This window comes from Bubalus kerabau, chromosome 2 (genome assembly GCF_029407905.1).
Source record: "Bubalus kerabau isolate K-KA32 ecotype Philippines breed swamp buffalo chromosome 2, PCC_UOA_SB_1v2, whole genome shotgun sequence".
NCBI lineage: Eukaryota > Metazoa > Chordata > Mammalia > Artiodactyla > Bovidae > Bubalus > Bubalus kerabau.
In genome coordinates this window covers 77407816-77420716 of record NC_073625.1, presented here as the reverse complement: position 1 = coordinate 77420716, position 12901 = coordinate 77407816, and the positions used below count along the sequence as shown (strand labels likewise).

General features: G+C 35.1%; 1 long non-coding RNA gene across 1 annotated transcript in view; it reads left to right on the top strand.

The window, feature by feature from the left end:
* The window catches only part of LOC129643403 (uncharacterized), a 39308-nt gene extending 27989 nt beyond the window's left edge, over positions 1-11319 (top strand). Inside the window, exons 2-3 of the long non-coding RNA XR_008710289.1 lie at positions 9584-9650; positions 10709-11319. This is a non-coding gene — a long non-coding RNA (uncharacterized LOC129643403). The remainder of the gene's footprint in view (positions 1-9583; positions 9651-10708) is intronic.
* The last annotated feature ends 1582 nt before the right edge of the window (positions 11320-12901 follow it).

Below are 12901 nucleotides of genomic sequence, written 5' to 3'. Positions count from 1 at the left end.
ATTTTGTTTTTCAGTGGTATATTGCCCAGGGGGATGGAGATTCTGCTTACTGTGCAGTCTTTCAGGTAGTAAGATAAAAGGAGCTGAAAGAGGTTTACATAGAAAAGTGGGTATCTCTTTGTTTTTATAACAAATTGGAACTTTATCATTGGCAACCTTATCATTATTTGATAGCCCAATTTTGATAGCATGTTTTAATGCACTTGAGTTTTAATGGTTTTATTGATTTATGAAGACAAAGTACAAAGTGCTTTGCTTACCTGATCTTTCTCTGAACCCATTCCAGACTATTATTCCTTAAGGAAATGATACTTTTAACTTTACAATGAGCAGGTCTCAATTATCTGCTATCATTAAAGAACAATTGGGTGGAATATGATAATTTTTGTTTGATTTAAATCTTTATAACTTTTATGATGTAACATTTTTATTAACTGTATTATTTCACTAGCGCACTCTTCAGAACACTGTGAAATTATAGTTAAGTACCAGAGTGTGCTTAACAAGATCCTTCAAATGTTCTTCTATATGCTTGGAGACAAGTATGAAAAAAAATCATTTCAATTAATATGTAAGAGATGAAGGTGACCTCAATAAATTATAAAAAATTCCACTTCAAACTTTTAGATAGAGTTACTTTTGAATAATTAAAATGAGGCCTCCCTACCTGTACCCCATTTTTTTAGGCAATCCAGCTCATCATATTTTGGTATTCAGATGAAGTTTTCTCTAGGGACTGAAGTCTTATTGGTTTCCTAAGAAGCACATGTCCTTCATATATTTCATGTTAATGAGTAGGGTGAGTTGAGTGGAATCATTTTAGAAAGGGGATCAATTTTGATAAAAATTGAAGCATTATCATAAAAGCTCTGTTTCCTTGACTGCAATGTGAAATATCCTTATTTGCAATACATACTTGATTTAGCTAGCAGTTGCTTCTTGCCTTCCAATATGAATGACTCAAAGGTTAAAGCAAATTTTAAACACATTAAAATACCACATACTGAAACATGAGAATATGGTTGAGTTCCATTATAATTTTGTAAGAAAATTAATTAGTCTACATCAGAAAAAAAGTAATATATCTTTATTTAATCCTTACCCGTATGATACATACTATATTCACACCAGTTTTTTATTTATGGTCAAATATGTTAAAATTATGAGAAAAATAGTCTACATGAAATGACCATAATTTTAAAAGATATTATGTACATCAGTGTGGAAAACTCAAAAGTTCAGCATTTTGATATGAAGTAGAGTAAAAAGAGTAAAATAGTATAGACTAGTACAGAATTCAAAAGAGGCATTTTAAGAAATGCAAGGCCAGTATTGGGAAGTATGTGGAATATTAGAAAATATGATTTGTAAAGGGAAATTGGTTACAAGAAATTTAAAAGCTCGACACATAAATGGTTACATTTAACTACAAAAAAGAAATTTTGTATTTTCTCTTCAATGGATTTGAGATATCAGTAAATTAGAAAAAAATTCATTAATAGATACAGTGATCACATTATAAGACATTAATTCCTTAACATGGATAAAATAATTAGCAGGCAATAAAAATCATTTTCTTTTTAAGCTGTATTCTTTATAGAACTAAGAAAGGCCATTCATATATTTCATATAAATTTTCCAATCGCACAAACATTCCCATATGTGTGTGTGTTTACATGGATAATTTTGATGATACTGATAAAGGAAATGTGAAATTTGTCTCTTTAATAGAACATTAATTAGATTACACACACTCATTTTAATAGAATGATGGTTTATAAAGTCAAATGACTGAATAGTAGAATCAGTCCTAAGAATAATTAAAATATTAAAATAGATTAATATAATTATTAGCCAAGTTATAATTATCCACACCTGATCAAAACTGTACAATGCATAACTAAGTCGAAGATAAACAATTCAATTCCAATGACATTAATTACGAAGCTCAGCTTTTTGTATTTTTATGCACTAATACTTAACTTTTGAAAATCTTTAATTTGTGCCAAGCACTGTTAAAAAGTATTTCAATAAATTCCCTCAACCTGTCTCAATATTCCTATAGATAACTTGACTAGTATTGCATAATCAAGAAATAACAGAACTGGAATTTAATTTCAGTCTGTATTTTCAACCACTATCAATGAATAGTATGTAACTATAATTTTTGTCACATTTCCTGGTCAGGTCAACAGTTGCTGCTGCTAAGTCGCTTCAGTCATGTCCGACTCTGTGGGACCCCATAGACAGCAGCCTGCCAGGCTCCCCCGTCCCTGGGATTCTCCAGGCAAGAGCGCTGGAGTGGGTTGCCATTTCCTTCTCCAATGCATAAAAGTGAAGTCGCTCAGTCATGTCCGACTCTTAGCGACCCCATGGACTGTAGCCCACCAGGCTCATCCATCCATGGGATTTTCCAGGCAAGAGTTCTGGGGTGTGGTGCCATTGCCTTCTCCCAGGTCAACAGTGAACACGTTTTTATAGACCTCACGATCTACTTTATGTGTGCACCAGAAAAGAAGCTAGGTATTTAGAAGGCCTATTCTTATTATTATTATGTGGCTTCCCAGGGGTTACAGTGGTAAAGAATCTGCCTGCAATGCAGGAGACACTATAGATGCGGGTTCAATCCCTGGATCAGAAAGATCCCCTGAATTGGGAAATGGCAACTGGCTCCAGTATTCTTGCCTGGATGGACAGAGGAGCCAGGCAGATACAGCCCATGGGGTCGCTAAAGAGTTGGACAGGACTGAGCATGCGCACACATTCTAATTATGAGTATGAATAGAATGCCTGTCTCTGAGTTTCTCAGAGAAAATAAGTCTGAAACACCTGACGGATTTTTACATAGTTGGGACACTGTTTAGCATCATAGTATACAGATTTAAATACTACATATAGAGTAGTTCCCCAATTTAGTGTGTAAAGTAAAGTGTTAGTCACTCAATCGTGGCCGACTCTTTGCGACCTCCATGGCCCATAGCCCGCTGGATCCTCTGCCCATGGGATTTTACTGGAGGGAATACTGGAGTGGGTTTCTGCTGCTTCTGCTAAGTCGCTTTAGTCCTGTCCGATGCTGTGCGACCCCATAGACGGCAGCCCACCAGGCTCCCCCGTCCCTGGGATTCTCCAGGCAAGAACACTGGAGTTGCCATTTCCTTCTCCAATGCATGAAAGTGAAAAGTGAAAGTGAAGTCGCTCAGTGGTGTCCGACTCTTAGCGACCCCATGGACTGCAGCCTACCAGGCTCCTCCGTCCATGGGATTTTCCAGGCAAGCGTACTGGAGTGGGATGCCATTGCCTTCTCCACTGGAGTGGGTTACCATTCCCTTATCCAGGGGATCTTTTAGACACAGGGGTCAAATCTGGGTGTCCTGCACTGCAGGCAGATTCTTTACCGTCTGAGCCACCAGAGGCGTCAATGTGTAAAGGTAGAACTCTACGTTGTGAACCATATTTTTGAATTAGAATACCCTGGAATTAACCCCTGAAGAGGGGAAAGGCTACCCACTCCAGTATTCTGGCCTGTGGAATTTCGTGGACTGTATACTCCATGAGGTCGCAAACAGTCTGACATGCCTGAGCGACTTTCACTTCATTTAATTAACCTACTTTGCAACTTACTGTAAAAGAGTTGTATTTTAAACATTTATATCATTTAGTCAAATTATTGAGAAATCAGCATATTTTATGGAGAAAGTATCTTTCACTAGTACATTTGTTATATGAACAATTGTCTGGTACCAATTATCTAGTGCCTAATATGCTTCAGTTATTTATCAAATATTATAAGCATTTTCAAGGCCCACAAAAATGCCCACATTTCCCCATATTCCTCCAGCCTCTTTGAAGTTTGTCAGGGCCATGTATCACTTCTGAGTGAAATTACTTAGAGTCACAGCATGACAACTCTCATTATATTCCCTTCTGGGAGAGCTAAAAGCTACCATTGATATTACAGGACATAAAATGAAAGCAGTCTAAGATTCATGAGTAATTGATTGGAACAATGTAGTTCTAAAGATCCTTCTAATTCTCAAAAGATCTTCATGAGTATAAAATATTTGTTATATTTAAACAGTGAGATTTCAGTCAATTTGATACAGTCATATTGACTTCCATCCTAAGTGATAGTGATATACATTTGGTAAGGGATAAAACATGGTTTCTCACCACATGGATCTCATAATTGGCTACAGTATAAAGACAGTAATCAAAACAAAAAAGTATTCAGGTTAATGTTCCCTGTGATTCTGTCAATCAAGTTTTGGCAAAACTTGATTGATATTTAAGTGAACACAGCATTGCAATATCAATATCAAAGTGATAATATGACATATAATTATTTGTTAATATACTGAAGTAGGTGATTGAAAAAATAAAGCAAGAATTTTACTGTCTTTTCTTCAGGCTTCAATAGTACTTAGTGCTCAGTCTATCTTATTCTTTATCGATTTTTCCTCTACTCTTTCTGACTCTTTGTGTCTTCTGATGTTGTCTGTCTCTGAAAAATCACAGGGTTTGTACTTTTGGCCTTAGCTACTGATTTGTACTAGAACTACAGTGACATTGATAAGTAGAATCTTTTGTATTGCTCTGATTCTAGTCTTAACGGTGATATTGGGCTAGTACATAATTTTGTGGTTATGTGTTAGCACCAGACAACTGGGGATAAGAACCCAATTAATCTGTATATATCTCATTTGTTTAGTTTTTAGAAAGAAAACTATTATTTTCTTCACCAAAATATCTTCTCAACTTCCCTGAGAACCATATTTTCCAATTTGGAGCATTGAGTTATACTGGAAAAAGAAAAGAAAAATAGAAAAGAAAAAATAGATAATTTCAATAAAATACTATGTTTAAATAAACTCTTGTTCCCTAGCATAGTAAAGACAGATCCAAATAATTGAGTAAACTGGGCTTCCTTGATGGAGAAGGAAGGGACGGGGGAGCCTGGTGGGCTGCCATCTGTGAGGTCGCACAGAGTTGGACATGACTGAAGTGACTTAGCAGCAGCAGGGCTTCCTTGAAGGCAGAAACAGAAAGCAACTTGATTCTTCCACTAGATCACCTGATATGAACCAAAGCAGATGTTCTCTCCTTACACAGAGACATTTCATAATGGGTTGTGGGTGCAGGGGAAAGATACAATAGTAACAAAATTGTAGGCAGGACACATTCAAAGTAGAAGAGACAGACTAACTGGGAAGTGCCACACTGAAGCAAGCATTAACTCTTGAAATCTGTTCCAAAAACTATAGGAAGAAAGTGGGGTGGGGAGATTGACAACAATAATTGTCAACAGGAAGAAGGATATTTTCAGGTTTTCTGCCATTTTTGTTTTTGTATTATCAGTATTCTCCTGCATACTTGATTTGGCTATTTAAAACAATTGCCCTGTAGCAGAAATTATCTATAATAAACAATATTCATAAGGGCCAAACCATCTCACCTGTCTGTGTCTCCTGAGAAGCCTGTAGGTAGGTCAAAAAGTAACAGTTAGAACTGGACATGGAACAGTGAACTGGTTCAAAATTGGGAAAGGAGTATGATAAGGCTGAGTATTGTAACCCTGCTTATTTAATTTATATGCAGAGTACATCATGCAAAATATTGGGCAGAATGAATCATGAGGTAGAATCAAGATTGCTGGGAGAAATATCAACACTCTAATGGCAGAAAGAGGAACCAAAGAGGCTCTTGATGAGAGTGAAAGAGAGTGAAAAAGCTGTCTTAAAACTCAATCAAACTTAATAAAAAACTAAGGTCATGGCATCCGGTCCCATCACTTCATGGCAAACAGATGGGGAAACAATGGATACAGTGAGAAACTTTATTTTTTTCAGCCCCCAAATCACTGTGGATGATAACTGGGGCCATGAAATTAAAAGACACTTGCTCCTTGAAAGGAAAGCTATGGCAAATCTAGATTTCATGTTAAAAAGCAGAGACATTACTTTTCCAGCTAAGGTCCATATAGTCAAAGCTATGGTTTTTCTATTAGTCACGTATGGATGTGAGAGCTGAAGTATAAAGAAGCCTGAGCGCCAAAGAATAGATGCTTCCAAATTGTGATGCTGGAGAAGACTCCTGAGAGTCCCTTGAACTGCATGGAGATCAAAACAGTCAATCCTAAAGGAAATCAACCTTGAATGCTCATTGGAAAGGCTGAAGCTGAGGCTCCATTACTTGGCTGCCTGATGGGAAGAGCTGACTCAATGGAAAATGAGTCAGTCTTACCCACAGATGTAGGAAGGATTGAATGCAAAATAAGAAATAGGTGAGAAGGAGATGAAATTGTTAGACAGCATCACTGACTCAATGGACCCGAACTTGAGCAAACTCCAGGAGATTGTGAAGGACAGGGGAAGCCTGGTATGCTGCAGTCCATGGAGTCACAAAGAGTCAGACTCAACTAAACAACATAAGAGCCAGGCTCACATAGATTTAAACTCTTATTCTTGGAAGTCTTGTCTGGATATCTGGGCTATCATAAGTCTTCCTCATTAGGTGATTTTGAGAATCAAATAAGATGGTTGTGTGGTGCCGTGTAAACTATGACACATTTACAACTCTGGACTATAATGACAAGGGGTCAGGAAGGACATAGTGGTACTACATTAATCATGGCCTATAGTCTTATATTCTGGTTTATGTTTTTTCTGGTAACTAAGTTATATAATATAGGTGACCTCATAATAATAAATCATAGAATTTTGTCAAGTGATTTTTGACTATGAAATCATTTTATTTATGAACAAGTTTGAATTCAAAGGACTAATCAAATGCAAATTGTATCTGGCAGATTTTGGCAGATAATCTGAACTTGAGAATACATGATTAAGGTGTTGTACATCAGCTTTTCAAAAATCATTTTTTACATCTCATATCTAAACAATGAGAATGAGAAGAATAATTAGTAAAATACCCCTCCTGTTGTAGGATAATTATTTAATTTTGGGAGGAGGAAGCATGAGTTATTAAAGCTGCTGAGACTATATTATTTATTAAAATTTTAAATGAAGGGTATATTAATATAATTTATTTAATATATTTAATTTACAATTAAAACACTCCCCCCAAAGGAGTACCCTGCTATTTTCTCTCCTCTACCCTACTCAAGGCTGTTAACCAGCTATGCATGTATTTTCAAAATAATCAATTAAAAGTTTCTTCAATAACAAATAGTCACAAAATTTATTATCTTAATTAAATGAAAAACACATAAGTACATTGAATATAGAGATTTATTTTTTTGAATTCCATACTTCAAGTAGCATTGAAGAGTCCTGAAATACTTACAAATAAAAATGAATTTTATTTTGCCCAATATACAGATAACTAGTTATTATTTTCTATACTCAATGAGGTGTTCTGTTTACTCTGAATCACGTATTTAAGGTCCTATGAGTTCAATTATGTTTACCAAGAGTTATCCACTAAAAGTTGATAGCTTCAATAAATAGAAATAAGGCAACTTCTTTAGTGTCAGAAAAAGCATGATTAAAGGGAGATAAATGACAGAAGTAGTTGCATTAGGAAAAGGGCAAGGCCCATATTCTACATTATCCAACCTGGGATAGAAACATCTAGAACCAAAAGATAATTCTTACAAATTTTTGAACTAATATTTACTTGTTTTAAGGACCTGCCATTATGAATATTGGTATATTTGTGGCTAGGATAAAGTACCTAAGCTTTATTATTAAAATTTGAAATTGCGTTTTAAATTTGTTACATCTAAACTTTATTGTATTTAGGCATTCACAAATATTGTAGAAAAATATTCTTTAATAAAATTAATAAATTTATTGTATGTTTCAAATTAGAAAAATATGAAGGTTTACTCCAGTAGTCAGTTTAAATTATTTTGTCATCTAAATATAGTGAGCAATTACAATGAATATAAGCACTGATAAAACAAATTGTGTTTGCAAAGTGCTCATTTGCTTAATGTGATTTTTTAACAGATTATACAGTGAAGACTAATTGGCAAAAGAAAATAGTAACTAAAACAGTTCCTTAAAATCAGCACACACCAATATACACTCCTTAAATGGCTCTTTATCATAAAACATATCTCAAAAGTTCAATGCAGGCATAGTATTAACTAGGGCATACTTGAAAAGGTGTAATTGGACTTTATCCCAGAAAAGGCTAAATAAATTGAAATACGTTTTGAATAGTTTTTCATATTCTTCTGTGATAAAAATAACCTTATATTTCTTTAGTAGCATGAAACATTGTCCAACAAGGGAATAATCAGAAAAGAAGGAAAAGAAGCAATCAAAAGAGAAAGGGAAAGAATTTTAGCAAAGAAAGCAATAAATGACTTGTGTGAATAATTTCAAAGCCTTGAATAAGCTGCTTGTACCTCCCAGAAGACTTGTGGAAAAAATTAAAGAAATGTTTTAAACACTTGAAGAGAACATATAAGACAATTTTCTTGTTTTTTTTATCTAGAACATAAAAATGTGAGAAGTACAATATTTACTGTACAAAGCCTTATCTGAGAAGCCATTAACACAATATGGAAATAGCTTAATATTGCAAATCTATAGCCCATGAAATTTCTCCAGTCAACAAAAGATCCTCCCTAACGTGTAAATTCATTTTGGTGATGTTCAATGAAGAAATTGCCTTATTACTTCTATAAAACTTTTGTAAAGGGCTATATTTACACATACAAGGGAGGTGGGATCTATAATTTAGCATCATTTTCACATTTGTTGAAAGTGAAATATGGGGGATTCTACCACAGTTATGGGATTTCGATTTCTAATTTTTAGTATTTACGCATATGGAGACAAAATATTGCAACCCTGCCATTACTGGGATCTACATGATTTTTATATCTTGTAGTATTTCTGTGTATAAGCTTAAAATAGTAAACTGTAACCAAATTGATCACAAACTTCCAACACAATTATATAGATAGTAGTATTTACTCAATTATATATGAACAGCTTATATATTTCAAGATCTTAACATTTTGAATACTTCAAGCCTCACTATTATTAAGATTACCTTACTGATATGAATCATATTCTAGTTTTTATCTTTCACTTTTTTAAGTCCATCTCTTAGCATTCAGACTCGGAAAGAGTGAGAATTTTCTTTCTTGAGTGGATTATAGTTTTATTAGTCAAGGATTACAGTTTTATTAGTCAATTGAGAGCAATTCTCTTTATCTTAGAATAGGCTGAGTCAAAGGATTATAGAGTAACTTTGAAGAATAGATCTTCCTTTTGTTTACAGAAATCTCTTCAGATCTATTTCAGCCCATAAATCTGTAATCTTTAATCACTGTGTTTTACCCTTTTCCAAAATTACCACTTGCTGCTTAATTTCTTTGATTTTTCTTTTTATAGTCATCGATTGTGAGCTATAGACACTTGGTATATTTATTTAAATTATAGGAGTTATGAGAGGGTGTGTATTGTTAAGAGACTACAACTGAATTGAACAGATACAGAAAATTCCATTCTCTGGCTTCTACAAACTTAGTGTTTACACACAAAATGAGTAAGCCAAATACAATCTCTTGAATTTAATTATTTTTATAAAAATGTTTTTCTTTCAGATTCTTTACCGTCTTAGCCACCAGGGAAGCAACATAGACAATGGCCTTAAAAATCAAGGTATCTGAGGTCTGTCAAGAAACTTGCTTTGAAAACAAATATTTCAATTATTTAATTAAATGCCAGAATTAAATGCAATTTAATGCAAGAATTCATTCTTGCATTCTTCTTGAATTTAGCATTTTGCTTCATAAAATTCTTATAATTTATGATATTGTTGTTAAGTTGCTAAGTCATGTCTGACTCTTTGCAACCCCACAAACTGCAGGACCTCTGGCTTCCCTGTCCTTCAGTATCTTCTGGAGCTGCTCAAACTCATGTCCATTGAATCTGTGATGCCATCATGGTATAATAATATAATGATAAAAATTCTGTTCTTTGTCTATCTTAAAATTTTGTTGAAGAATAGTTCTTTATCATGTTGTCTTAGTTTCTGCTGTACAGCAAAGTAAGTCAGTTATAAGTATACATATAGCCCCTCTTTTTTAGATCTCCTTTGCCTTTAGATCACCACAGAACATTGATTAGAATTCCTTGTACTATACAGCAAGTTCCCAATAATTATCCATATTATACATTGTGCTGTATGCTGTGCTAAGTCTCTTCAGTTATGTCAGACTCTTTGTAATCCCATGGGCTGTATTAGCTTAAGCTTAATATATTTACTCAATCTGAGTCATGTCCGACTGTTTGCCATCCCTTGGACTGTAGGCTCTTCTGTCGATGAGATATCCCAGGCAAGAATACCGGAATGGGTTGCCATTTCCTACTCCAGGGGATCTTCTCAGTCTAGGGATACAACCCCTCATCTCTTGAGTATCCTGCACTGCCAGGCGGATTCTTTCCCACTGAGCCACCTGGGAAATTTTATGCATAGTAGTGTATATATGTCAATCCCAATATCCCAGTTCATCCAAGCCTCCCTCCCCCTCTTGGTATTCATAAGTTTATTCTCTACATCAGTGTCTCTATTTATGCTTTGCAAATAAATTCATCTGCACTATTATTCTAGATCCCACACATAAATGGTATTATATGATATTTGTTTTTCGGAATAGCTTCACTATATATGACACTATGTCTATCCACATCTCTCTGTAAATGGATCTATTTTGTTCATTTTTTAGGGCTGATGATAGGGTGGAGAAAGAAAATAAGGGTGCAGACTGCACATTCACCATCTACAGAGGTGAAGATATGGATTTTCCAAGAATCACACTATTATTTCAAAAAATAATGGGATTTAAATCTTCTTCCTTATACTCCAACCATGGTAGAAAAGGGATTCCTTATAATAGGGAAACAAATGGAAACAAAAAAACCCATAAACTTGTGGAGTATCTTTACATGAGAATATATATATTTTTATCCACATGAAAAGGTAACCCCTTTGGACCACTGTCACACACAGAACTAATTGTTGACTACTGGCTTATGAAAACAGTGAATATTAACAGGAGAACTACCAAACAGATACTTAAAGTATTATGTGTCTATTTTTCTCTTCTTTTTTCCAATGCTAACACTGTGAGAACTAGTTCTAGAAAAATAATAAAAATGAGGCATTTAAGAGTTAGCTTAAATTTCCTCTAACTTTATACCATGAAGGAATGAAACTTTAAAATTTCAGTCTAAGAATTTCAAACTGCTTTGTGTTCTATTTTAATAATTCAAAGTAAACATAAACATATGGAATCTGCCACAAGTGTCATTAAAAATTAAAAAAGTTTATGAAGTGTGATAAAAGCAGTACCAAAAAAAAAAAAAAAATGACTTCTTGTTTGTGACTCACCAGTTAGTAGCAATTACATTCATAACTCCATGAACCTTCAATAGTGGAAACTCATGTTGCTTAGGAAGCATCACTATAAACAAAGCTGGTGGAGATGATGGAATTCCAGCTGAACAATTTCAAATCCTAAAAGATGATGCTGTGAAAGTGCTGCATTCAATATGCCAGCAAATTTGGAAAACTCAGCAGTGGCCACAAGACTGGAAAAGGTTAGATCCCAAAGACGGGCAATGACAAAAATGTCCAAACTACTGCACAATTGCACTCAATTCACATGCTAGCAAGGTAATGCTCAAAATCCTTCAAGCCAGGCTTCAGCAGTATGTAAACTAAAAAGTTCCAGATGTTCAAACTGGATTTAGAAAAGGCAGAGGAACCAGAGATCAAATTGACAACTTCTGTTGGATCATAGAAAAACCAAGAGAATTCCAGAAAAATATCTGCTTCATTGACTATGCTAAAACCTTTGACTGTGTGGATCACAACAAATTGTGGGAAGTTCTTAAAGAGATGGGAACATGAGACCATCTTAATTGCCTCATGAGAAAACTGTATGCAGGTCAAGAAACAACAGTTAGAAGTGGACATGGAACAATGGACTGGTTCCAAATTGTCACTCTGCTTATTGAACTTATATGCAGACTACATCATGCAAAATGCTGGGCTGGATGAAGCTCAAGCTGGAATCCCAATTTCCATGAGAAATATCAATAACCTCAGATATGCAGATGATACCAAGCTTATGGCAGAAAGCAAAGAAGAACTAAAGAACCTCTTGATGAAAGTGAAAGAGTAGAGTGAAAAAGCTGGCTTAAAACTCAGCATTCAGAAAACAAAGATCATGGCATCTGGTCCCATTACTTCATGGCAAATAGATGAGGAAAAAAATGGAAACAGTGACAGATTTTATTTTCTTGGGCTCCAAAATCACTGTAGTTGGTGATTGCAGCCATGAAATTTAAAAATGCTTGCTCTTTGGAAGAAAAGCTATGACAAACCTGGACAGCATATTAAAAAGCAGAGATATCACTTTTCCTACAAAGGTCCATATAGTCACAGCTGTGTTTTTTCCAGTAGCCATGTATGGATGTGAGAGCTTGACCTTTAAGAAATCTGAGCACCAAAGAATTGATGCATTTGAATTGTGGTGTTGGCGAAGACTCCTGACAGTCTCTTGGACTGCAAGGAGATCAAATCAGTCAATACTAAAGGAAATTAGTCTTGAATATTCATCGGAAGGACTATCGGAATATTCTGGAAGGACTGATGCTTAAGATTAATCCCCAATACCTTGGCCATCTGATGTAAAGAGCTGACTCACTGGAAAAGACCCTGATGCTGGGGAAGATTGGAGGTAGGAGGAGAAGGGGATGACAGAGGATGAGATGATTGGATGGCATCACAGTTTCAGTGGACATGAGTTTGAACAAACTCCAGGAGATGGTGAAGGACAGGGAAGCCTGGCATGCTGCAGCCCCATGAGGTCGCAAACAGCTGGACATGACTGAGCAACTGAACAGGAACAACA